The sequence below is a fragment of the Podarcis vaucheri genome, assembly GCF_965113315.1.
Source record: "Podarcis vaucheri genome assembly, chromosome: 10".
Taxonomy (NCBI): domain Eukaryota; kingdom Metazoa; phylum Chordata; class Lepidosauria; order Squamata; family Lacertidae; genus Podarcis; species Podarcis vaucheri.
This window is the reverse complement of record NC_138748.1, coordinates 74,792,169-74,820,129: the sequence shown is the minus strand read 5'-3', so window position 1 is coordinate 74,820,129 and position 27,961 is coordinate 74,792,169. Positions and strand designations below refer to the sequence as shown.

At 48.9% G+C, this 27,961-nt stretch overlaps 1 long non-coding RNA gene across 1 annotated transcript; it reads left to right on the top strand.

Annotated features, from left to right (window-relative positions):
• The first annotated feature begins 8 nt into the window (after positions 1 to 8).
• LOC309541510 lies at positions 9 to 27,596 on the top strand. The gene is made up of 3 exons (XR_014223777.1): positions 9 to 273; positions 22,473 to 22,662; positions 26,875 to 27,596. It is a non-coding gene; the product is annotated as an uncharacterized lncRNA (long non-coding RNA).
• The last annotated feature ends 365 nt before the right edge of the window (positions 27,597 to 27,961 follow it).

Sequence of the window (27,961 nt, the reverse complement as noted above, 5' to 3'; positions counted from 1 at the left end):
CTGCCTGCCTGCCTCCCCTCCGCTTCTGGGGGGCTCCATCTTCTACGAGGGGCGCCCAGGAAAGGCGGCCGGGGCGAGCTGCAAGACTTTGCATTGGAGGGGAGGGGGCGTTGGAGCCTCCCCTCCGCCCGACCCCGCCAAGTGGAAGGAGCTTGCCATGGGGCGCTTTCTTGATGCAGAGGGGGTGGTGATGGAGGAGGAGGAGAGACGTGACTCTGGAGGGCCGTGGCGGCGGCTGGACCCGCGGAAGGACCCCCTCCCCGCGACCCCCAGGTAGGTGCCTCGCCCCGCGGGGGCTCCTGGGGCCCCCCGGGGCTGAGCTTCGGCAGGAGCTGGGGGTGGGCTAGGAAGGCCGGACTGCCCGCCCCTCCGCCCCTCCCCATTCCTCTGATCCCGCCGGGATCCTTTGCTTGCGAGTTTGAGGAGGTGAGGTGCGGGGAGTGCCGAGGGAGGGGGCGTTGAGCTCCGGGGGTGGGGTAGGATGGCGGGCACGCTCTCACCCCGGGAGATCCGGAAACGCAAGCGCCGTCGAGCAGAGACTGCCGCCTGGCAGCGCCCGCTTCCCTCACGGGGAAGAGTCGCAGTTCCGTGGCTTTGCACGCGGAAGGTTCTTCCAGGTCCAGCCCCCAACGAGATCTTCGAGGTGGGCTGGGAGAAACTCCGACGAGAAAGCCTGGAGAGCTGCCAATCAGTGTAGGCACTACTAAACTGGATAGACTAAAGGTCTGAGTCTGTAGAAGGCAGTTTCCGGGGCTGGTGCGCCCGCCGCTCCGGCTGTCCGACCTCAGCCTGGCGGACTGTGCAGGTAGCCCGGCGCGGTCTCCCCTCCGACGCCGCATCCTCTCCAACGGCAGCGGGGCCCTCGAGGTCCGCCCCAGCCCCTCACCCCAGCTCCCCCGCTCCGCTGAGTCCTTCGTTGGTGTCCGCCTTTGGAGCCGGGGAGGGCGCTTCTCTCCCTATGGGGGGGGGTGTGGGTCGCGCCCCTCAGAAATGACCCCTGGGCGCTCTCCAGCACGCACGCTGCATGGAGCCCAACCTGCGCCTTGCGATGTCTCCAGGGGGCTGCGACCCCCTCCTGGCGGGCCTCGGGGAAGCTGGAGCAAGAAGGACAGGGCGCTGGCCTCCTTGGGTGGCGCCCCCCCCCCGCAGCCCCCCGAGAGTGCCTGATCCCGGCAGCCTTCCCTCGGCCGGTTTCAGCACCACCGGCTCCGGACAGCTCTCCGCTCCGGCCTGGCCAGATAAAGGCGCTGAGCCCAATTCTTGGCTCCTGTTGGGCAGCGATGATGCCCCGAGGCCAGCCAGGGGTGCCAGCCTTTCTGCAGGGGCCTCTGCCTTGGTCACACAGAGAGCCCATTCCCCAGTGGGCTGGAGGGCCAACAGGGCTAATGGAAGCCTATTAAGCTTCCATGCAGGAGGACAGACCTCATAGCAGTGCTATTAAACTTTGCGCCGCATGACTGGCTGGCCGGCTGGGTGGCCAACGTGGGCATTGAGGTGCCCACTGCAAGGAATGTCACCTTCGGGGTCATCTCGGGATGCGGTACACTGGTGCCCGTCTGCGGCTGGCATGGTGCATGATGACTGCCAAGAAGAGCGAGGCTGGTTCCGGCTTGGGTTTGGTGCGACGCTGGGACATGAGGCTCTGCAATATGATGGCGCCAGGGAGGGCAAACCTCCTCCTCCGTGTTTGGGTTCCGACAGGCTGCCTTTGCCAGGTTTTGAGAACCAGGGAGAGTGGGCTGTGCCAAGGATGGAGAAATGCAGGGAGCAGGCAGCATGTGGCCCACACAGTGAGGGCCACACTGGAAATGCCACAGCCCCGTGGCATACCAAAGGCTGATTCACCTACGGCTGTTCCTGGTAAGCAGTGATTTGCTTAGCTGGCAGCAAGAGAGTGGCCACAGGAATAGAGAAGGGTCTGCAGAACAACAACAAGTGAGCAGCAGAAGGTGGCCTCAAGGAGCCTGCTAAGAAACCCTTCTTTAAAACAAAGCACCCTCATGGGAGGGGAGACTTCTTAGCCGCAGCAGTATGGAAAGGAGGCTGGGAGGGTCTGTGGGCTTCACAGTTCCTTTGGCTCACTCCAGAGCTCCAGAACTTGCCTTAGGAACATGGAATGACCACAGCTGTCAAATCACCAGCAAGCCATTGCCAGCGTCCTCTGAGCTGAAGGCTGCAAAGGTTTGCTGGTGTCTTCTCCGGAAATCTTGCAGATTCATCCAGTCATGGAGAGACCAAACAGTCAAGGCAGGCGGCTTCCTTCCTAGCCATGCCTCCCCATCATTGTGCACTTAGTCAAGCACCCAAAGCTTTTGCTCCTTGTTGTAGATTTAAACACTAGTAGGCAGGCCTGGAATGGGACGCGGGTAGCGCTGTGGGTCAAACCCAGAGCCCAGGGCTTGCTGATCAGAAGGTCGGCAGTTCGAATCCCCACGATGGAGTGAGCTCCCATTGCTCAGTCCCTGCTCCTGCCAACTTAGCAGTTCAAAAGCACATAAAAGTGCAAGTGGGTAAATAGGTATCGCTCCGGCGGGAAGGTAAACGGCGTTTCTGTGCGCTGCTCTGGTTCGCCATAAGTGGCTTAGTCATGCTGGCCACATGACCCAGAAGCTGTCTGCAGACAAACGCCGGCTCCCTTGGCCTATAGAGCGAGATGAGAGCCGCAACCCCAGTCTGGACTTAACCCCAGACTGGACTTAATAGTCAGGGGTCCCTTTACCTTTACCTTTAGGCAGGCCTGGAGGTGCAAATATGGCTCTGTTGCATAAAAATAAAAATGGGTTAATTGCCCTTGGAGCTGTGGATTTCCAGAATGGAGACAGGAAGAGATTTAAGTGCCAATACTGGACAGGCTTTTTGTTTTTGTCTGTCTCTCCTCTGGTGGTCCCATCTGTGGCTTCGTGTGTTTCCTGATTGTCTGTGTGACGCTAACCCTAGTGATACATCATGGCCATTGCCAGTCTCTCTGCAAGGCTCGCCCGCCTGTGCCAGGCAGTGAACCTTACGCAGCCTGCCGCTTGGGTTGCTGTTGTGACACGCAGCGCTTCCTCGGTTCAATGGATGTGCAGTGAGCTGAGCAGCCACCTGGGCAGGGTGAGGGGTGGGCTCCTGTCCCACTCCCATCATTTGTCTGGCTACTATTCGTGCTCCAACAGGGCCTCACCGCTTCCTTGGAGCTTGGAGGCCTCTGCAGCTTCCCAGCCTGATGGAAGGTCACTCAACTCAATGCTTCTTAAATCGCAATTCGTCATTGTTGTTTCACCAGCCTTGTTTCCCATTTCTGTGAGTATCCCACAGGCATCTGTCAAAGTCCCATCCCCAACCTGCTGCCCTCCAGCCCCAGCAAATACGGTCATGCCTTCTGGGGAATTTTAGTCCAGAACATCTGGAGAGCACAAGGTTAGTGAATCCTGTGATACAGAGTCCAAAGCATTATGAGGAGATCATTCTAGAGATACCTGGTGTGTTGGTGCTGCTTGCTTGCAAGTAGACAGTTTGTTCAGCAAGCAGAGACAGCTAAGAACCATTGCTTGGCTACAGAAGAGCATCAGTCAAAAACAGCAACCAGAAAATAATCTTGCATTTGAATCCCCCCTTCTCTCCACCTCACTCCCAGCCAGCTCTAAGACTTGGTTTTCATCTGATGACTGTACTGTGACCCCCAAGTGTTTCACTGTGAGCACGTGGGGTGTGCCCTAGCTCAGATGTCACCAGTGGCTATTGAAGAAATTATTATTAATATTATTATTTGTTAAATTTATATACCGCCTTTCATCAAAAGACCACAGGGAAGTTAACAATGATGAACACAAATGTCAGTAAATTAAATAAATTAAATAAATTCATTATTTCTGTCACAGACCAGTTCCAGCTCACATACAATATCAGGGAAGTCATAAAACATGATAGGGATACATTCGAATTTGCAATTGGGTATTACAGGGACAATACAGATATAGCAGCAGTTAAAAATATTAAGTTAAATCTTAATCACCAAAGTATATCCTAAAATTGTCATTTAAGGCCTTAGTCATTATGGTAGCACAGCTTGCAAATGTCAGTATATGACACAATATCTTGGCAATGTGAAAATCAGAACAGTCATATAACTAAATAATAATAATAATAATAATAGTATTAATGTGCAATACAATACAGAGTCTCATAACAACAGAAGCATAAAAATAAAGAGAGGAAAAAAACAGCAACAGGGTAACCAGAATACAAAAAACACTCACACATGCAGAACTTTCTCTCTGCCCAAAAGCACCCTTTTAATCCAGCCCTCTAAGCCATGGGGAGGCAAACTAAGCCCTGGGCTGGATCCGGCCCAGTCGCCTTCTCAATCCGGCCCGCAGACAGTCCGGGAATCAGCGTGTTCTTACATGAGTAGAATGTGTGCTTTTATTTCAAATGCATCTCTGGGTTATTTTGGGGGGGATAGGAATTTGTTCATTTCTTCAAAATATAGTCTGGCCCCCACAAGGTCTGAGGGTCAGTGGACTGGCCCTCTGCTGAAAAAGTTTGCTGACCCTTGATCTAAGCCTGGGAGCTTTGCTCTCCTCTTGTAGTCTCTCACACTGGAACATCTTCCCTGCCTCTAATTCAGGGTCCCTTCCATTGTCTATCTGCCACTTTCATATGAGTGCAGTCCAGGGGTTGCCTACATGAGCCCCTTCAGCTAATTATCAGGACAGGAGGGCTCATTAGCAAGCAGCCATCAAAGAAAAGAGAGCCATGCCTTCAGCTGGTAATCATGGTCACATTTCCCGTTACATGGTGAAACATTTCTACAGCATTGCGTTGTATTTAAAGTTCTAGGCAATATTTACTGCATTTGTACCCACAGGAGTGAAGGGCTAAATTCATAGTTTCCCCAACTGTGTCTCAATCAAGACGAGAAGCAACTCCCCCAGTTCCACCCCCCGCAAACCGGAGGCACCACCTGCAAACAAGGCCAGTGATGGACTGAGTTTCTAGATCCATTTCCATCTGGATTCAGGTCTTTCCTCCGTACTGAGACTGCCTTAGTCACCTTGATGGATGACCTAAGCCAAAAGGAATTAGTCCCTGCCAATTCTCCTGGATCTCTCAGCCATGGCAGCTTTCGGATAACATTGGCCACAGAAACTCTCTGGAGAGCTGGAGGGTTGGTGTGACCAAATGGCAGGACAGATAAAAGGAAGTACTTCTTAGTGCTACACCTAGTTAAATTAAGGGACATTGTGGTGAACACCAACATGGATGGCGCCGGAAGAATTTTTGCTAGTTTGGTGGGAGAAGGGATTAAAAGGATAGATCAAAGATTATATTTATATGCAACAACTGCAGCCAGAGTTCTGATAGCTCTAAAGTGGAAGCAACAGAAGATGTCGACGAGAAGAGAATGGCAGATAAAGTTGGTTGAGTATGCTGAGATGGCTAAATTGACACACAGAATTTGCAATCAGGAGGAGACAAAGTACCAAAAAGAATGGAGTAAAGTTATGGTGTATATACGTGAGAACTGTACAAATATGAAAACGTTGGCAGGATTGAAATAATTCTCATGTCATCGTATAATTTATAATCAAAGAATCTGTAAACTATAGAATGGAATAGGTAAACTGCTGGAAGGGAAGGACGGAAGCTTCAGATGTGATGTTTTGGTGGTGGGTGGTGGGGGTTGGTTGGTGATTGTAAATTTCAATAAAAATCATTTTTTTAAAAAAAGAACACCAACATGGATGGCTTTAAGAGAGGGCTAGACAAGTTCATGAAGGAGAGGGCTATTGATGGCTATGCTGTGCCAGATGTTGGAACCCACAAGAGGGGAGAGGTCTTTTGCGCTTGCAGGCTTTCCGTAATGGGCACCTGATTGGCCAATGAGAGAGGAACAGGATGCTGGAAAAGGTGGGACATTGGCCGGATCCAGCAGGATCTTATTGTATTCTTATGACATCTCACTGCGAGAAGTGAGGTTACAGGGAACCAGACAGAGGGCCTTCTTGGTAGTGGCACCCACCCTGTGAAACACCCTCCCATCAGATGTGAAGGAAATAAGCAGCTATCTTGTTTTTAAAAGACATCTGAAGGCAGCCCTGTTTAGGGAAGTTTTTAATATATAATAATAATAATAATAATAATAATAATAATAATTATTATTATTATTATTATTATTATTATTATTATTATTATTATTTTATTTATATCCCACCCTCCCCAGCCGAAGCCAGGCTCAGAGCGGCTAACAACAATAAAAGTAACACAATATTTTAAAATAAATTCATTTTAAAATCAATTCAAAATCAAATTAATGGCAACCATTGGGCTGGAGTTCTGTGAGGATTACAGAAGGAGGGGGTCAGACTGTGCCTTGGCCAAAGGCCTGGCAGAACAGCTCCATCTTGCAGGCCCTGTGGAAAGATGTCAAGTCCCGCAGAGCCCTAGTCTCTTGTGACAGAGCGTTCCACCAGATTGGAGCCACAGCCAAAAAAGCCCTGGCTCTGGTTGAGGCCAGCCTAACCTCCCTGTGGCCTGGGACCTCCAAGATTTGAAGACCGTAAGGTCCTCCATTGGACATACCAGGAGAGTCAGTCCCGTAGGTAACACTTGATTGGGAGCTGCCCAGTATCTCAGCATTTTCCAAAACCATTGACTGTGGCATTATTCTGGAAAGGTTATCTGCAGGTAGAAATTGGAGGCAAGGTGTTGCGGTGGTCCTGTTCCTCTTTGGACAGCCGACTCCCCAAGGTGGTTCTGAGCCAAACAAAAGTTTGAATCCTTGGCACTTACGCCTCCAGGGATTCCTCAAACCTCCAATATTAGGGGCCTTGAAGCTCAAGCTTCCTTGGTTTCATAGCAGATCCATCCCTAGGTAGACCCTCTCCTCCTCCATGGATTTCTCTAATCCTCTTCTAAAGGTATACAAGTTGACGGCCATCACTTCCTCTTGAGGGATATAGAGGTCCATCGCTTGGCTATGCGCTGCGTGGAAAAGGACTTATGTGTGTTAAAACCACAAAGTTTCTTGCGTCATCTTAATGAAATTGTTGTGGACTAAAGCTCCTTTAGGGATGCGGATGGTGCTGTGGGTTAAACCACAGAGCCTAGGACTTGCTGATCAGAAGGTTGGCGGTTCGAATCCCTGCAAGAGGGTGAGCTCCTGTCACTCGGTCCCTGCTCCTGCCAACCCAGCAGTTCGAAAGCACGTCAAAGTGCAAGTAGATAAATAGGTACCACTCTGGCGGGAAGGTAAACGGCGTTTCCGTGCGCTGCTCTGGTTCGCCAGAAGCGGCTTAGTCATGCTGGCCACATGACCCGGAAGCTGTGCGCCGGCTCCCTCGGCCCGTAAAGCGAGATGAGCGCCGCAACCCCAGAGTCGGTCATGACTGGACTTAATGGTCAGGGGTCCCTTTACCTTTTAAAGCTCATTTAATCAGATCCACAGAATGTCAGAACAAAACTGGAGCTCCGCAGGTGGGCCAGGTCAGAGTCCCACCTAGTCCAGCATCCTCTTCTCACAAACCAGCAGGCAGGATCCGACCACAAGAGCAACTCTCCCCTCCTGTGGTTTCCATCAGCCGGGATCCAGGAGCCATGAAGTGCTTTTCTCAGCTGACAGGAATATCTATATATATATTAGGGGGTGTGGGGAGAGAAATGTAAATAGTGGAGTCAAATGGCCATGAAATTCAAAAAGTACAGACTGTGAAAATTCAATTAAAGCTCAAATATATGCACGATAAGCACAGCGACTAGCAATGGGGGAACCGATTTTGTCATAATTTCCAATTTGCTTGCCGAGCTGCAAATGCAACATTATCAATTGAGTCGAAAAGTTCTGATCTTGCAAGATCTTAAAGTTTCTCTGAATTTAAAATTGCAGTAATATGAGATGGTCCAAGGAGTTTCCAGCACCATTTTCTTCTTTATTTGCTTCCTTAAAGGCAAAAGCTTAACATAATGTTACACACAATCCCAATCTCCAAGCGCTGTGAGATTCCAGGGGCTCCAGGCACTTACCCGGGGTTCGTGTTTCCTTTGCAAATGAAGCACAGCAGAGATTTGGGCGTCTTTATGATATACGGCTTATTTACACATATATACACAACCTGAGTCTACAATGGAGGGGCATTGACGCCCTGGGAGGTTCTTGCTTCTCCTAGTGCCACAGCAGCCTTGCATTCAAAAAGAAACCAGCCGTGGCCTGGCCTCTCTGTAGCTGGCCGCATTTTACAGACTGCAACTATTTTTCTCCCGCCCACTTCATCCTCAGCTGCAGTCCTAAACCAGTGTTTCCCAAACGTTTTTGGGCAACGGCACACCTGTTTACTGAAAAAAAATCTCGCAGCACACCACCATTAAAGCCCCGCCCCGTGACGTCAGCGCGCAGCGTCACGCCGGGAGGGACGCACAAAAGTGAAAGTTTTTTCCCTCCCCCTTGCCGGGGAACCTCCAAGCTTTGGGCAGGCAGGCAGGCAGAGCTGGGAAGGGGGTTTCCAGGGGACACGGCAGCTCCTCGAAAGGCTTCTCTCAGCTGCGCTCAATCCTCCTCGGAGAGGATTTCCCCTCCGGTCCCATGCCTTCGTTTGGGGCATCGCTCCGGCTGCTCACTCTCCCGCCGCGCAGGAGCGATGCCTCTCTCTGGCTCTCCCTCCGCGCAGGCTGAGGGAGGGAGGGAGGTGCGCGTGTGACCCGTCTCTGCTGGGAGACCAAACCCAGCGAGGCAGAGTCGCGCGGAGGCGCCCAGGCAGCGCTGCCGGCTGCGAGGAGGAGCGCCAGGCAGCAGCAGGAGGCGCGGCCTCTCCTCGCCGCCGCCGCCCCGCCTCTCGCCGCCCGACTCGCCCACCTCCCTCCAGGCATCTCGCGGCACACGAGGCAACGTCTCACGGCACACTCGTGTGCCGCGGAACACCGGTTGGGAAACACTGTCCTAAACTCTCCAATCTGCTTTGTCTCTGCTCACTATCTCAGAGCTCAGGGAGGGGCTCCACACATTTTCCAGCTGGCACAGAATCTTTACCAGGCAGAGGGCCTTCTCGGTAGTGGTGCCTGCCCTGTGGAACGCCCTCCCAGCAGATGTCAAGGCAATAAACAACTATTTTACTTTTAAAAGACAACTGAAGGCAGCCCTCTTTAGGGAAGTTTTTAATGTCTAATGCTGTATTGTTTTTAATATTCAGTTGGAAGCCGCCCAGAGTGGCGGGAAACCCAGCCAGATGGGCGGGGTATAAATAAATTATTATTATTATTATTATTATTATTATTATTATTATTATTATTATTATTTACTTTACTGATGATTTCCCTGCCTGTCCTCTGTTAATGGCCCATTTTGTGGGAATGTCAGGAGTGCTCTGATGGTGTTTCCTGCTTGGCAGGGGGTTGGACTCGATGGCCCTTGTGGTCTCTTCCAACTCTATGATTCTATGATTCTATGATTCTATGAGCTCCCGTTGCTCGGTCCCTGCACCTGCCAACCTAGCAATTCAAAAGCACATCAAAGTGCAAGTAGATAAATAGGTACTGCTCTGGTGGGAAGGTAAACGGCGTTTCCGTGCAGTGCTCTGATTCACCAGAAGCGGCTTAGTCATGCTGGCCACAGGACCCGGAAGCTGTACGCCAGCTCCCTCGGCCAATAAAGCCAGATGAGCGCCGCAAACCCCGAGTCGGCCATGACTGGACCTGATGGTCAGGGGTCTCTTTACCTTTAAGGTAGTCTCTATGGGAGTATATTGTATTTAATTACAGTGGTACCTCAGGTTACATATGCTTCAGGTTACATACGCTTCAGATTGCAGACTCCGCTAACCCAGAAATAGTGCTTCAGGTTAAGAACTTTGTTTCAGGATGAGAATAGAAATCGTGCTCCGGTGGCGCAGCAGCAGCAGGAGGCCCCATTAGCTAAAGTGGTGCTTCAGGTTAAGAACAGTTTCAGGTTAAGAACGGACCTCCGGAATGAATTAAGTACTTAACCTGAGGTACCACTGTATGGGGTATCAGAGTCTTTAGGGGGTTAATTAGGCCGGGATAGCAGGCTCGTTGGTTTTTGATTGTCTGGTGTAGTTTTTTGCAATTTCGTTCTGTATGGGACAATGACAATAAAGATTCATATCGTATCGTATCGTATTGCTGTCCGAAAGTTCTTCCTGATGTTTAGGCACAATCTCCTTTCTCGCGATTTGAATCCATTGGTTCAGGTCTTTTGCTCTGTCCCAAACCTCTTGCCGGTAGCGTCATTGCGTGAAACCAATTTCTCTTGTGTTGTGCATGAAATGTAGAATCCTTTCTGTCGGCTCTCTGTGCCCCATTAACAATGTTGTGCTCCCCTGTGCCTTTGACCGTGGGTCATTGCAGCCACAGGAGGAAATGGGATTCATGGTTGAGAGTCATACAGAACCCTAGAACTGGAGAGTTGGAGCGGATCCCAAGGAATCCCTTGGCATGGTCTGCTTCAGCCTAGGTCTGGTGCAGACAAGCCCCTGATAAACATTTAAATTTTTCTCTCTGCAAAATGAAAGAGAGAGAGAGAACTTCACTTTGGGTGTTTCTGTTTGTTTAATGAAGTAGGAATTGAACTTTGATTACTTTGTTGCTAACACCACTCATTACTGCTTTGCTAAGTGGGAGGATCAATAGCAAAACAGGGGGTTTTTTAATAAAAAAGAGAAAAAACAACAACAAAGTAAGAAAATATCAAACAACTGGAGCCCAAAGCAATCAATTCATACATTAATTAGTGTGAAAATGATTAGGAAATGTCTGAGCAAAAGAAAAACTAAATGCATCCCGCTGGATTTCATTTATGAAACTCACCAGTCATAGCTAATTTTTTTTTTAATTTCAGTGGACAGTTGCAAAATTTGCAAACCATGCTGCATATTAAGATTGCTTCAAATACTAATTAAAGCCTTAATTAATAGTTTAGTGGAGCTCAAAACAAAACGCTGTTTGATTTGGGAGACGGAATCCAGGCATTGTAACAAACATGGGGAATGACAGGCTGAAAGTATCGCCACCGCCAGTAATTTACGAATTACCTTCTACACAATTGTGGATTGTTTAAAAAGCAAAGAAAAAAACTGCTTAAAACCACACACAAAAACCCCAGCAGATGCAACGCAGTAGGAAAAGCAAGGCTCCTCAAAAGGGCCCATTTATCCAGCTGGGGGAGCCTGCCTGAACAAAACATCTTCAATCATTTCTGAAAAGTGCAGATAGTATCTTGACACGAATGCTATTCCACAGAACAGAAGCTGCCACCCTAAAAGGCAGAGAGGGCTTCTGGGATTTTAGAAACTTGCAGGAGAAACTTTCCTGCAGCTCACATGACTTATAAGGTGGTGTCTGAAGTAACCTGAGCTTATGTTGTTGTTGTTTAGTTGTTTAGTCATGTCCGCCTCTTCGTGACCCCCTGGACCAGAGCACGCCAGGCACTCCTGTCTTCCACTGCCTCTCGCAGTTTGGTCAGACTCATGCTGGTAGCTTCAAGAACACTGTCCCACCATCTCGTCCTCCGTCGTCCCCTTCTCCTTGGGCCCTCCATCTTTCCCAGCATCAGGGTCTTTTCCAGGGAGTCTTCTCTTCTCATGAGGTGGCCAAAGTACTAGAGCCTCAGCTTCACAATCTGTCCTTCCAGTGAGCACTCAGGGCTGATTTCCTTAAGAATGGATAGGTTTGTTCTTCTTGCAGTCCATGGGACTCTCAAGAGTCTCCTCCAGCACCATAATTCAAAAGCATCAGTTCTTCAGCGATCAGCCTTCTTTATGGTCCAGCTCTCACTTCCATACATAACTACTGGGAAAACCAGAGCTTTAACTACACAGACCTTTGTTGGCAAGGTGATGTCTCTGCTTTTTAGGATGCTGTCTAGGTTTGTCATTGCTTTTCTCCCAAGAAGGAGGCGTCTTTTAATTTCATGACTGCTGTCACCATCTGCAGTGACCGCTTAAAAATTAGAATCAGGATAAAATTAAATGACTGCCCATGAATTACAACCATAGGGGTCAGGAACCTCAAGTATTCATCAGGGCCAACTGTCCATGTTGGTCCCACATGAGCCGATAAAATGGCCAAAGAGGTAACTTACAGGGTCCCATAGTGGGGGGTCAAATTGGGCCTGGACTGAAGGCCAGGTGGAACAGCTCCATCTTGCAGGCCCTGCAGAAGGATGTCAAGTCCCATAGGGCCCTGGTCTCCTGCGCTAGAGCGTTCCACCAGGCTGGGGGGCACAACCGAAAAAGGCCTTGGCCCTGGTTGAGGCCAGTTTAACCTCCTTGAGGCCCGGGACCTCCAAGATATTATTATTTGTGGACCGTAAGGTCCTCCGTGGGGCATACCAGGAGAGATCCCATGAGTACAGGATAATAATAATAATAATAATAATAATAATAATAATAATAATAATAATGTCCACCATACTTAAAAACTTCCAAGTAGGTTGTTCACAGTTTAGGGGACAACTCAAAATCAGTTTTCTTACTATTGACCAAGGATCTTTGAAACCTACTCCCATGTAGGGCAGCCCAACAAGGAGAATTAAGGAGGGAAATGAGATGAGTCATAACCACAATGGTTTCCCTACTTCTGGCGGCCCTTTGAAGTCTTCTTCCCTGATGAAATTCACAGACTATCCCCTTCTGAAGGTATGAGATTACCTGTAATGGTGCAAAACTGCTAAGGCCAGCAGATCCAATTTTCTCCTGCTTTCAAGACTGGACTAGCGTAAGTGAATTTGGCATATATATCCCTAGGCATTTGCAGTCATGAGGCAGACAGTGAAAACCATGGGGCTGGTGGGGTTGTTCTTTTTTTAAAAGAAAATCCATGCTTTGGATCTGAGGTCCTTTTCATTTCACTTTGGGCTCCTGAGAGAGAGAGCGTGTTTTTCAAAGCTTCCTCCAGAAGCCACGAAGGCTGGGAAATTGCTTTTCAGAAATGAAAGCGGGGAGCCACGATTTCACGGAGCATTGCAGTGTCAGGCTCCACAAAACTCCCAGCATTGCAAGACTTGCGATTAAGGCATTAGAGCTGGCAATTCTGCGGTAATAGATAGGGAAAGGGATTCAAAGCACCTCGCGCTTCCTTCTGTAGTTAGGAGCAAACTGTGAAAAGTGGAATTAAAAGCACTTTTCTTTCTTTTTTTGCCAACGGAGGAGCTGCTTACTCAAGGCCCACTCCAGGGAAATGTAGACTGCAATTCTGCCTTTCCTAGCAGAACGCCAACGCGAAGCAAGCTCACAGGCTTTGGAGGGCAACGCTTCCATCAAAGCGCCATGAGCTCATAACCCCTTTCTGCCCATTGAGGTCTCTCCAGCATCTTCACTGCTCAGCCCCAAATGTCCTTTGACTGCAATGTAGCTGGAAGGGCAATTCAAGCACAGCTGGCCATGCTGGTGTTGGGAAAATGCCCTGGGGGTGCCTGCAAGCCCCCAAAACTCTGAGCATCCTCTGGTATGTGTAGCTCTGGAAAAGGCATTTCCCTTCTTCTCCAGGCTGCTCCAGGGACATATACCAGCTGCTATATGCACACTAATCTTCTGGCAAAACACAGCAAGAAGAGTGAGACATCGTAGACCTAATCTACTATTTATTTACACATTATGTACAGACAAAAGCATAATGGCATCCCTTTCTCTCTTTTTTAAAAAATGATATTTATTAAAGTTTCAAAGAAAAGATTACATAAATAAAAAGAGGGGGGGAGAAATAAAAAGGGAAAAAATACAAAATACAGAAAAAAAGATAAAAAACACTTTAAAAAACCACACCAATCTTTCCATGCCTTACATTTCATTTCCTTACTTCCATGACCTCCTCACACCTCCCTTTTTTGTATTCCAGTTCTGTTAGTTAATTCAGCAATTCCTTTCCCTCTTTGTTTTTGTCTTAATCCTTTAACTTAATATATTATAACTTTGAATTTTCACCTGTTAACAATCCATTTTTACATACATCTTTATAACATTACTGCTAAAGCCATATATCTTCATTCCCACATTTTTCTAATATTCATTAATTTTACAATATTTCTGTAAATAGTCTTTAAACTTTTTCCAGTCTCCTTCCACCGACTCTTCTCCCTGGTCTCAGATTCTGCCAGTCATTTCCGCCAGTTCCATATAGTCCATCACCTTCATCTGCCATTCTTCCAGAGTGGGTAGATCTTGTGTCTTCCAATACTTTGCAATAAGTATTCTTGCTGCTGTTGTGGCATACATAAAGAAAGTTCTGTCCTTCTTTGGCACCAATTGGCCGACTATGCCTAGGAGAAAGGCCTCTGGTTTCTTCAGGAAGGTATATTTATATACCTTTTTCATTTCGTTATAGATCATCTCCCAGAAAGCCTTAATCCTTGGGCATGTCCACCAAAGATGAAAGAATGTACCTTCAGTTTCTTTACATTTTCAACATTTATTATCAGGCAAATGATAGATTTTTGCAAGCTTGACTGGCATCCCTTTCTCTCCAGCTCCAAAGAAGAAGAGTTTGGATTTGATATCCCGCTTTATCACTACCCGAAGGAGTCTCATAGCGGCCAACATTCTCCTTCCCCTTCCTCCCCCACAACAAACCCTCTGTGAGGTGAGTGGGGCTGAGAGACTTCAGAGAAGTGTGCCTGGCCCAAGGTCACCCAGCAGCTGCAGGTGGAGGAGCGGGGAAGCGAACCCGGTTCACCAGATTACGAGTCCACCGCTCTTAACCACTACGTCACACTGGCTCTCCAAGAGAACTGTAATGGTTCTAGGGGTTCCTCGTGCGTAAATCGGCACCACCACTGTCTGGGTTGCCTGAGTGAACCTTTTCTGTCCGGACAGCCACTCACCCGTGGCTGTCTCAATCGCTGGCAGAATCCGTCAGTGGGCCTTTCTTGAACTTCTTCCAGCAAAGAAGCTCTTTGACGCCTAGTCTCCGCCTAGTCTCCCTGTGTGGAAGCCTTCTGCGCAGGGAGGGTGTGGGCATCGGAGGACCCGTGCTCTCCCCGCTGGTCCCCGGCGAGGAGTCTTGGAGCCACCTCGCCGATTCCCCCATCTGCCCCCCTTCTCCACTGGTGCTACGCTGATTTCCTTCCCCAGAAGATGGGCTGCTTCTCTCCCCCTGGGACGCTCTCCGGAATCCCTCTGGAGCCCCCCCTCTCCCTCTGGCTCCGATGGCAGTTCCCTGACAAGAACAAAACAAAAAAACCAAGTAAAGGTGCAAGTACATAACAGCGGAAGAAACAAGACCGTCTTTCAGGTATCCGATGCCGCACACAACGTAACAGGCTGTTTTTGACTATGTAGCTTCTATTTCAAAAACAATTCAGCATATAATATCTCACAAAGTGTAATTCCATAGACCAACACATCATGCAAACGGAACATATCAAGATAAATTAAAGTCCAATGGGTCGTCAGGAGATAAAGTCCATTCGGCTCCTAAATTGGCATATTGGCATTAACCACAATATGGGATGCTTATCTTATGATGTTCCACATATCGCTGCTTTGAGGATTCTAACATTCCTTGCATGTAGATATCAGATCAGATGGAAAACTTGAAGGTATGGCATGACAAGGATCCCGGGATAATACCTTGTTTTGCCCAACCGGGCTTCATCAGTCGTGCATGCTCTAAATTAAACAAACATGGTATAACATAATCCTTGTACAAAACTAAGTAACGTAACATACGCATTAAACAACAAGTTTACATACCATATTCTTGTATGACGGAAACATGGAACAAAATAAATTCAGTTAATCCAATCACTGGCCAAAGTTCCTTTCTATACAGAGAGGCAGTAAAATGCCTGACCATTTTGCACCTCTGGCTAGCTTCCTTCCATGGGACTAGAGCCTTAGCTCTGTTCCTGTCTGAGGAAACAGTGTTGGCCCTTGCAGCCTCTGGGCATGGTATCGCGTCCTTTGAGGACAAGCCCTGTACCTCTTGCAAGACCTCAGGTTCGGAAACCTGTTTTGAGTCACTAGCTGCAGCATCGGAGGAGTGAAATTGCTAACAGCTGTGTCTGCCAGGCAACGAGGCACCAGGAAGGCCAACATGTGGCGTAGTGGCTAGAGTGCCAGAGTAGGACATGAAGCTCACGGGCTGTGACCTTGGGCCAGTTCCTGCCTCTCAGACTGACCTAACTCACAGGGTGGTTGTGGGGATTAAAGGGGGCCCAGTCACTAGTGAGTAGCCGTTGCTCAGTTGGTGTGGTGCTGCAAAACATGGGATTTTGCTGCAAAATTGTTGCTACACTAGCACTGTTTTGGAGTGAATCAGATCACTTTGGGTTTTGGAATGATAGCTACAGCTCCTGGTAGGAGCAGCAGCAGAGGCAGAGCAAGGTGGGGGCTTCTTCTTCTTCTTCTTCTTTGACCCCTTGTAGCCGAGTAAGATTGTCTTCCATAAACACAGTTTTAACAATGAGTCTGTAAGTGACTGTGGAGGCCACTTCTGGATCCACACGTCCTTCCATAGTGGGGACATTGGTTTCCGGGCAGGAGTTGATCACGGTGTGGATTAACCAAGCATGCCTTCCTCTTAGTACGTTTCTCCCTTGCGTCCTGAGTTTGAGTGTCTTCAAAGCCCATGACACCCTTGGTCAAGGCTGTTCTCCAACTGGAGCGCTCGAAGGCCAGTGTTTCCTAGTTGTCAGTGTTTATACTACATTTTTAAAGATTTGCCTTGAGACAGTCTTTAAACCTCTTTTGTTGACCACCAGCATTATGCTTTCCATTTATAAGTTCGGAATAGAGGAGTTCTTTGGAAGATGATCATCAGGCACCCGCCCAACATGACCAGTCCAACGAAGTTGATGCTGAAGAATCATTGCTTCAACACTGGTGATCTTTGCTTCTTCCAGGACACTGACATTACTTCGCCTGTCTTCCCAAGTGATGTGTAATGATAAAAATCAAAGGCCCCATGTTCTTCCACCTCCCAGAGACTGGGATGTTGAAAAATACTTGAATGTACAAAATACAAGCCATCAGAGAACACCTTTTCCTCCTTGTCCTGCTTCTACCAGCAGGTGAGGACTATTTTATTTTGACAGGCCTTTGGGAACTGTTTTCAAAAAAATATGAAAGGGGTTTTAGCAGTGCTGTGCTGTTTTTACAATCTGCATTGTAAAATGTAATAGTTGTGTTATTATACAGTTTTAATTCTGCTAGAGTTTAACTACTACAAGTTATTACCTTTTATATGTTTTTAGCTCTCTGCATTTTACCTCTGTTGTTTCAATTTGCGTAAGCCTTGAATCATGGAACTGTTGATTTTCAGAGTTGGAAGGGACCTCTGTGTTCCATCTAGTCCAGCCCCTGCAATGCAGGAATCCCAGCTCAAGCATCTCTGGCAGGTGGCCCCCCAACCTCTGCTTAGACACCTCCAAGGAAGGAGAGCCCACAGCCTCCCAAGTGAGTCTGTTCCACTGTTGAACAGCTCTCACTTGAAAATGTGAGATATACGGGTAAATAAATATAACAACAATACATTTCTAGCCAGTGTGGCCTAGTGGTTACAGTGCCAGGCTAGGACCTGGGAGACCAGGGTTCAAATCCCTATTCATGAAGCTCAGTGTGTGTGTGTGCGTGTGTGCGTGTGTGTGTGTGTGAAACAATTTTATTAATTTTCCAAAAATAACAAAGATAAATCAATAGCAATATCAAATCGAAACAACGCAAAAAAAAACTTGACTTCCCCCTGGTCCTTTCCTTGTTTCCATTGTTTATCAGCATACTGCATGTCCATTGTAAAGTTATAAACCATTGAAATACTTATTGTCCATTCAAAATTAAATTACAAGAGTTGCCCCCCCCAATGGCTGGCATTGTGCAGCTATGGCCACCCTAATAATAATAATAATAATAATAATAATAATAATAATAATAATTTATTATTTTTACCCCTCCCATCTGGCTGGGTTTCCCCAGCCACTCTGGGCGGCTTCCAACAAAGTATTAAAATACAGTGGTCTGTTAAAGAGGGCTGCCTTCAGATGTCTTCTAAAAGTGTGGTAGTTGTTTATCTCTTTGACAATGGGAGGGTGTTGCACAGGGCGGGCGCCACTACCAAGAAGGCCCACTGCCTGGTTCCCTGTAACTTGGCTTCTCGCAGCGAGGGAACTGCCAGAAGGCCCTCTGAGCTGGACCTCAGTGTCCGGGCTGAATTATGGTGGTGGAGACGCTCCTTCAGGTATACTGGACCGAGGCCGTTTAGGGCTTTCAAAGTCAGCACCAACACTTTGAATTGTGCTCAGAAATGCACTGGGAGCCAATGTAGGTCTTTCAAGACCGGTGTTATATGGTCTCGGCGGCCGCTCCCAGTCACCAGTCTAGCTGCCACATTCTGGATTAGTTGTAGTTTCTGGGTCACCTTCAAAGGTAGCCCCACGTAGAGCACATTGCAGTAGTCCAAGCGGGAGATAAGCAGAGCATGCACCACTCTGGCCAGACAGTCCACGGGCAGATAGGGTCTCATCCTGCGTACCAGATGGAGCTGGTAGACAGCTGCCCCGGACACAGATTTGACCTGTGCCTCCATGGACAGCTGTGAGTCCAAAATGACTCCCAGGCTGCGCATCTGGTCCTTCAGGGGCACAGTTGCCCCATTCAGTACCAGGGAGTCCTCCACACTATCCGTGGCAATTTGGGGGTGCTGGGCAGATAGTTGCACCCTGGCAGCACATCTGCTAAAGACGGCCCTGGATGCAAATGCAATAAATAGGTAAAAACAAGCACTCTTCCCCCGGTAGGTGAACTGTTCCCGTGCAGATGAAATCTGGAGTTGGGATGCTTTGAAATGAGTGACACCTGCACACACAGAACTGACCCACGCCGTTTGAGCTGATCCAGATCCTTCAAAGGGCTGCGTTACCCACCTCCCTGCCCGTTTGGATCAGCCTTGCCACCGCGGGGCAAAAGCTGTCACGTCCATCTTTGTTCCGTCGAGACTGCCTGCTCGCTCTTTTGAGAAAAGGACAGGTCTGGTTTTGCAGGGAATTGACAATATTCTGTGCAACTGCCCAGCTCGTCAGTCGCAGCGTAGAAAATGCACCAGAGGCTACAGTTAGTGCAGGACGCTGCAGCACAATTGCTAACAGGAGCCAGGCCTTGTCAGCAGAGAAATCCTTCACTGCTCAGAGATCTGCGCTAGTGGCGGATTTGCTACCAGGCTGGGTTCAAGGGGTTATTGTTAATACACAGAGCCCTTGACAACTTGGGACCGGTTTATCTGTGAAATCATGTTCTCCCTTGACCGGCAGGATTGTTACAGGTGTCACATAATCCCCACTGGATTTGTATTTAAATGTATTTTTAATATTTTGTTGGAAGCCGCCCAGAGTGGCTGGGGACACCCAGCCAGATGGGCAGGATAGAAATAATAAATTATTGTTGTTGTTGTTGTTGTTTAGTCGTTTAGTCATGTCCGCCTCTTCGTGACCCCCTGGACCAGAGCACGCCAGGCACTCCTGTCTTCCACTGCCTCCTGCAGTTTGGTCAAACTCATGTTTGTAGCTTCAAGAACACTGTCCCACCACCTCGTCCTCTGTCGTCCCCTTCTCCTTGTGCCCTCCATCCTTCCCAACATCAGGGTCTTTTCCAGGGAGTCCTCTCTTCTCATGAGGTGGCCAAAGTCTTGGAGCCTCAGCTTCAGGATCTGTCCTTCCATTGAGCACTCAGGGCTGCTTTCCTTCAGAAAGGATAGGTTTTATCTTCTTGCAGTCCATGGGACTCTCAAGAGTCTCCTCCAGCACCATAATTCAAAAGCATCAATTCTTTGGCGATCAGCCTTCTTGATGGTCCAGCTCTCACTTCCTTACATCACTACTGGGAAAACCATAGCTTGAACTATACGGACCTTTGTTGGCAAGGTCATTGTAAAATAAATTTTAATTTATTTATAATCTTTCGTTGGAAACCCAGCCAGATGGGCAGGGTAGAAACAAATTATTATTATTATTATTATTATTATTATTATTATTATTATTATTATTATTATTATTTTCGGTGCCTGCTTAAAACATTTCTACTCAGTCTGTAATTTGAACCTTTCAAAAGTCTTCAGACGTTGTTGTTGATTCTCCTTATTGGTGATTTTGTTGTTTTTGCTTTCCAATCAAGCGGTGTATAAAATTTTATGAAATAAATAAATAAATAAACCTTCAAAAATTAGGAAATATTCCCTGACAGAGTAGACCCTTCATTTGAGTTCACAGGGCAAACCCCGAAGCCATCTTGACTCTCTTAATGACCCCAAATATTTTCTCTGCGGCAAAAAAAGAAACACCTTGGAAAAAGCCTTTTCCAATAGAGACCGGCTGAGTTCTTTTCACTTGCAAATCCTTCAAATCCTGTAAATAGATAAGCTTCTCCTGTGAATGGGCAATTCCTCTGCAAAACCTGTTAAAAGCAGAGCAGCCCTGTTGGAAAGAGCATCATTGTGCATGAATGGGACATGTCCTTGACAATGGATTCAAAAGTGAAGGCATTTGCTATTCTTAAATAATAGCCCAGACTGTCAAGGGCAAGGCAATCAGCAAGCATTGTCAGGTATCTTGAGAGACAGGGGGTGAGTCGCTCTTTCAAATTTCTGTGATGCATGTATGTTGCTTGTGGGTGGCCTTTAGCTAAGCCTAGGGGATTTCTGGGACGCGAGTGGCGCTGTGGGTTAAACCACAGAGCCTAGGACTTGCCGATCAGAAGGTCGGTGGTTCGAATCCCCGCAACGGGGTGAGCTCCTGTTGCTCGGTCCCTGCTCCTGCCAACCTAGCAGTTCGAAAGCACGTCAAAGTGCAAGTAGATAAATAGGTACACTCCAGCGGGAAGGTAAATGGCATTTCCGTGCGCAGCTCTGGTTCGCCAGAAGCGGCTTAGTCCTGCTGGCCACATGACCCGGAAGCTGTACGCCGGCTCCCTCGGCCAGAGCAGCGCACGGAAACGCCGTTTACCTTCCCACCAGAGCGGTACCTATTTATCTACTTGCACTTTGACGTGCTTTCGAACTGCTAGGTTGGCAGGAGCAGGGACCAAGCGACGGGAGCTCACCCCGTAGTGGGGATTCGAACTGCTGATCTTTTGATCATCAAGTCCTATGCTCTGTGGTTTAACCCACAGCGCCACCCGCGTCCCACACAGCATATAATAACCTAATAAAGCAAAAACATTAAGAACTTCCCTAAACAGGGCTGCCTTCAGATGTCTTCTAAAAGTTACATAGTTCTTTATCTCCTTGACACCTGGAGGGAGGGCGTATGGGCTCTGTGATCCTTAGATGAAGGACGGTGTATTAAGTAATAAAATAATGAAATGAAATGAAATTCTTACCTACGCAGGAGATGTGGAATGTGCCAGGGGAGGTGTGGAGGGGTGAGAATTCAATTTTGGATGAGAAGAAGTTTTGGAGGGACAGAGAGCAGGCGGTGAAGCCACTGAGCAGCCAGAGAAATGGTGGGCACTGCTCCTTACACAGACTGGCAGCAGCAGCCAGAGGGTCAGCTGGACATTGGAACATGCAGCCCAGTAGCAAGGCATTCCGGGGGGTTGGACTAGATGACCGTTGGGTGTCTCTTCCAATGCTGCAATTCTGGAAAGCTGGAAAGCTTCTGTCTCTGGAGGCTTAAGAGCAGTGATGGGACAAACCATGCATGCTGCTGTACGTTGAATCTCATTAATACCTCTCTCTCTCTCTCTCTCTCTCTCTCTCTCTCTCTCTCTCCCTCCCTCCCTCCCTCCCTCCCTCTCCCTCTCCCTCTCCTCTCCTCCTCCTCCTCCTCCTTCTCTTTCTCCTCCTCCTCCTTCTTCTTCCTCTCCTCCTCCTTCTCCTTCTCCTCCTCCTTCTCCTTCTCCTTCTCCTCCTTCTCCTCCTCCTTCTTCTCCTTCTCCTCCTCCTTCTCCTCCTCCTCCTCCTTCTTCTCCTCCTTCTTCTCCTCCTTCTCCTCCTGCTTCTCCTCCTCCTTCTCCTTCTCTTTCTCCTCCTCCTCCTTCTCCTCCTCCTTCTCCTTCTCTTTCTCCTTCTCTTCTTTCTCCTCCTTCTCCTCCTCCTTCTTCTCTTTCTCCTCCTTCTCCTTCTTCTTTCTCCTCCTTCTCCTTCTCTTTCTCCTTCTCTTCTTTCTCCTCCTTCTCCTTCTCCTCCTTCTCCTCCTCCTCTTCCTCCTCTTCCTCTTCCTCTTCCTTCTCTTTCTCCTCCTCCTCCTCCTTCTCCTTCTTTTCTTTCTCCTCCTCCTCCTTCTCCGCCTTCTCCTCCTCTTCCTCTTCCTTCTCTTTCTCCTTCTCCTCCTCCTTCTCCTCCTTCTCCTTCTCTTTCTCCTCCTTCTCCTTCTTCTTCCTCTCCTCCTCCTCCTCCTCCTCCTCTTCCTTCTCCTTCTCCTTCTCCTCCTCCTCCTTCTCCTCCTCCTCCTCCTCCTTCTCCTCCTCCTCCTTCTCTTTCTCCTCCTTCTCCTTCTTCTTCCTCTCCTTCTCCTTCTCCTCCTCCTCCTTCTCCTCCTTCTCCTTCTCTCTCTTTTTCAGGGCAGTCGTCCTTCTGCTGTCGCTTGCTGCCTCCACCCTCACCTTCTCTCTCTCTCTCTCTCTCTTGAATCTTTTTGCGGTCTGGGCTTGCTGTTCCTCCAGTCAGTAGTCAGGAAGCCCTTACCCCAAAAAGTATTTGCGAGGGATCAAGTCGTCTCCGCAGGAAACAAGGAGGACTGTGGATGCAAAGGTAGGCAAAACTTGAGGCCATGTGGATGTTTGCAGGCACGAGAGATCATTGGGATGGGGGGGGTTGTCCCTTTGTGGATCAGCAGCCCACCCCTCCCTTGGGGGAACACGGAGCAGCATGGAATCATGGAATTGTGGAGCTGGAAGGGTCCTCTAGTCCAACCCCCTGCAGAACCTCCATGGCTGATGGCCATCCAACCTCTGCTTAAGAACCTCCAAGGAAGGAGAGTCCATCGGACACAGGTCTCTGGGCACAGGAGGTGAGCTGTGTCGCCTCTTTCAATTTTAGTCCCTTTTTCTAAACTTGCATCTATCCATATCAATCAGTATATGCACATTTTATGTAAATCCATATCTCCTTTTGCCCTATGTTTTTGACAACTGCCATTCCGACTGCGCATTGCTCGGGCAAGTCAGCCAAGCTGCGTAAAATAAATCATCTTGATAACCTGATTTTTTTGAGGGGTTGGGTGGTGATAACACGGTTTCCTTGCCAGGCCTCACACTGCAGTCCAACAGTCCCTGAAGACAAGGAAACCCCTGAGCCCACTGTGTCGTCCCATCGCACAGCCTTTGGGGCAAAATCTCCCTAGGACATTGTCCATCCCAGTCCTACACACTTGGAGCCCGTAGCTTTCTTGAATGTGAATGTTTGACAGCGGAATGGACAACCTGGGAATATGGGGGGCTCTCCTTCATCTGAGGTTCTTAAGCAGAGGTTGGGTGACCACCTGCCAGGTGTCCTTTAGCTGAGATTCCTGCACTGTGGGGTCCCTGTTCTATGATTCTCTGTTTTGAAATTATGTTATCATTAATATTTTCTTGAGTAACAATAGAACATACTGGGTCTATTTTCAAGTCGGTGAATCATTCAGAAATGACAACAGTCCTATGATTCATTGAAGGTTTTAAAGAGAGTTCAGATGGCCACCTGTCAGGGATTTTTAGCTGCAATTCCTGCACTGCGGGGGGCTGGACTAGATGTCCTCTGATGGTCCCTTCCAACTCTACACTTCTGCGATGCTAAATGGTGTGGGGTGTGAAGCACGGAGCAGTCAAGTACAACATTGCTAGAGTGGACATAAAAGAGGATGTCTGGACCAGCCAGTCAGAACTTCCTGTTTCCTCCTGGACAGGGACAAACTTCCTATCCATGTGACCAGAGGTGGGCGTGACCTCACCTGTGCAGGTAACAACATAGCACAGGGCAGGCAGCCATCTCTCTCTCTGACTCCATTCCTCAAAGAAGCAACATCTCCTTAGCATGAGATGCTCTCTTGGCTTCAAGAGAGGACAAAGGAAATATTTCCTTATGGGACAGATTCCAGGTGTATATATTTTGTAACTTAAGTCTGCCTTCTGGGATCCACCTGTGAACAGAATGTGAGTAAACTCTTTTATATGCTTTGATACAAGACTGTGTCGTGTCTGTTCTTTTAAGAGGGAATAAAGGGGAATTACCAGGAAACTTATTTTAGAGGCTTAAACAAGCCTGGCAAAGATATAATAATAATAATAATAATAATAATAATAATAATAATAATAATAATAATAATGTTTATACCCTGCCCATCTGGCTGGGTTTCCCCAGCCACTCCGGGCGGATTCCAACAGGTTATTTAATACACAATAAAACATCAAACATTAAAAGCTTCTCTAAACAGGGCTGCCTTCAAATGTCTTCTAAAAGTCTGGTAGTTGTTTTTCTCTTTGACATCTGACAGGAGGGCGTTCCACAGGGCGGGCGCCACCACCAAGAAACCCCTCTGCCTGGTTCCCTGTAGCCTCGCTTCTCGCAATGAGGGAACTGCCAGAAGGCCCTCGGCGCTGGACCTCAGTGTCCGGGCTGAACGATGGAGGTGGAGATGCTCCTTCAGGGATACTGGGCTGATGCCATTTAGGGCTTTCAAGGTCAGCACCAACACTTTGAATTGTGCTTGGAAACATCCTGGGAGCCAATGTAGGTCTTTCAAGACCGGTGTTATGTGGTCTCGGAGGCCGCTCCCAGTCCCCAGTCTAGTTGCCGCGTTCTGGATTAGTTGCAGTTTCTGGGTCCGCTGCACAAGTTTAAAAAGGGGGATGTTAAATTATAGAACTTGTTAACACAAGTTGGGAAGGATATAATTAAACACGCTCCTGCCTCCCTGAACATTCCCACCACTGGCTCTCCCTTGCCACCCTGCCCGCCTCCCCCACCCCCAGCAAGCCCCCTTCCCCCTCCCTTTCTGCTGACTCTTGTCTAGGGCAGGGCTCCGTCCCCCTACGGCCCCCTCCAAGGTTGCCGTCCCAGCTGGCCTTTGCTCTCCCCCCTCCGGACGGCTCCCCCCCCCCGCACACCGGTCTCTTCCCTGAGCAGCGCCAGCCTCTGGGCATCTGAGAGTAATTGGATCCGGCGTTGTGGCGACAGGCGAGCTGGAGGACAGTGAAAGGGTTTCTCACCCTTCGGAGGGAGGAAAGTTGTGGCGTTTTTTGCACGGAAGGTAATGCTTGACAAATAGCTTGCCCTAGAAACTTCACATTTGGTTTATTCATGTATCCTCTATGGGCACAAGTGCCTTTGACGAAGAGGGATCCGGGAGGCCGGCTGGTGAAAACGGCAGAAGCTGCCACTCTCCCCCCCCCACTTGCCCCCCCCCCCCCCGCCGCTCAGGCCAGAAGCACTGCATGACTTTCACGGAGCAAAAGGCAGGAAGCAGGGAGAGATGGAGAGATGGAGAGACTGTGTCCTTCTTTGCAGCGGCCAGGCATGGATCCTGGACTGGATGTGCAGAAGGGGACACTGAGGCACAAGGATGGGGGGTGGCAGGAAGCCTGGGGCAGAAGCGTTTGCCCTGCAGGTACCCAGAGGGCAGGATCCAAGCCAAGTCTCGTTCCAAGGAGCTTTTCTGTTCCAGGTGTGTAGAATCATTGAATTGTGAGTTGGGACGCAAGGATCATCTAGCCCAACCCCCTGAAATGAAGGAACCACAACTAAAGCCTCCCTGACAGGTGGCCATCCAACCTCTGCTCAAAAACCTCCACCACCTTCAGAGGGAGCCCGTTCCACCGCCAAGCAGCTCTTCCTGTCAGAACGTTCTTCCTAACTTTGAGCCAACATCTCCTTTCTTGTAACTTGAAGCCATGGGTTCGTGTCCTGCCCTCCAGAGCAGTAGATAACAAGCTTGCTCCATCTTCCATGAGATAGCCCTTCGGATATAGGAAGGTGGCTCTCCTATCTCTTCCTAAACATCCCCAACCCCTCAACCGTTCCTCACAAGGAATGGTTTTTGGACCCTCGATCATCCTGGTCCCCCTCCTCCTTCCACACACTTGATCATGACTCTAGACAGAAGAAGGCTCCTTTCTCCAAATGGAGACAGTGGCACCAATGGTTGCTATTTGTGCTCAGTAAGCAAAGGCACTAGGCCACTTTATGCAGATTTGGGTGTGCCCAGGCAGATGGTATTTTTTGTGCCTGTACTGCAGAAAGCTTGTTTTCTGCTGCTCCAGAAGATAAGATCCTAAACCAGCCTTTCTCAACCTGTGGGTCCCCAGATGTTGTTGAACTACAACTCCCATCACCCCTAGCTAGCAAGCTCAGGGGGGATGGGAGTTGTAGTCCAACAACATCTGGGGACCCACAGGTTGAGAACCGCTGTCCTAAACCAATGGCTTCAAGTTCTGACCGGAAGGGGATTCCGACTTTAACATCTGGATGACCCTCAGGAATCCCTTCCAACTCCATAATTCATGGGTAGGCAAACTAAGGTCCATGGGCCGGATCAGGCCCAATTGCCTTCTGGATCCGGCCCGTGGACGGTCCGGGAATTGCTGCGTGGATTGCCAGCATGCACATGTTCTCTCCCTCTCCATCGCACGGCAGTGCTGGCACCTCCTCCCTCCCTCCTCCTGGCTTCTCCCCGCCCTGCCTAGAGGAGGAAGGGGGCTGGGCGTTGTTGGTGACAGCAGCAGCCACGGGTCGTTTGGCTGAGTGCCATTTTAAGCAGCCCCTCTCTGGAGCCCTTTCACACGCCGCTCATCATCCCTCTGTCACCACCACCAGCCCCTGCCGCTCACAAGACACAGGTAAGCAGCTACTGGGGCTCATGGTGTTCTTGTATCCCCCCCCCCAATATATAGTCCGCCCCCCCCAAGTTCTGAGGGACAGTGGACCAGCCCCCTGCTGAAAAAGTTTGCTGACCCCTGCCATAATTCTATGGTTCTTTGATTCTAGGATTCTGGTGCTTGGGCCATCCGAATCGCTTGTCAGGATCACAAACGGTGGCGCCGAAACCTTTATGAGCAACAGCGTGCCAGACTGTCACTTGCGCTCACAACAAAACAAGGGAGAGAGGAAACCCGTTTGCCAGAAGATGGTGTCACCAGAGCAGGATGAGCTGAGACAGCTGCTGGTGCTGAGAAGACTTTAGGAAAGCAGAAAGAGTTCAGGGGAGGGCAGGAGGCTCAGGGCAGAAAGAGGGGAGGGGGTGGTCCCAGGCTGAATCGTGACTTTAAAAAGGAATCACAGGGAGTGGGGCTGTGGAAGACGGAGAGTCATGGACCTTGGAGGAGCATCACTGCCAATCAGAGCAGATGATAAAGGACTGGAGGGACCATAAGAGACATGCATGTTGCCTTGCCCCCGTGACTGAGAGAGTCCAGGGGTTCCCGACTAAAGAGCTGTGGCAAGAGAAACTGACGGACTATGCAGAATTGGTGAAACTGACACATAAACTGAGTGACAAGGGCAACTGTGACTTTAAAGAAGAATGGAAACCATTCACAAAGTACTTAAAGAAACAACAAAACGAACTGGACTCCTTGGCAGGCTTTGAGTAAACATACACAAATTTATTACTAACAACCTATAGATAGATAAATTAAGGTTCTTTACAATTTTATAATATGCAGAGAATTACATGTATTGAGAAACCAGAGAGAGGAGCTGAGGGAAGTCGGGGGTGGTGGTGCTTTCTCAGGAGGGGGGAGGGGGAAAATGGGGGGGAACTAAGGATAATATGTCTTTTGATAAAATGTTATGTTGAAATTGCTAATAAAAACTTTATGAGAGAGAGAGAGAGAGAGTTCAGGGGTGCTAGAGACAGCAGCCACAGAAGTTTGGGTGGGTCTGGCCCTCTGATTTGGAATTGGGGAGTGCTTGGCTCCCACTGCCCCCCATAGAAGAACCTGAGAAGAACATCTGCTGGGTCAGGCCAGTGGCCCACCTTTCCCAGCATCCTCTTCTCACAGTGGCCAGCCAGCTGCTTATTATGGGGAACCCACAAGCAGCATCCAACCACAAGATCCACACTCTCCCCTTC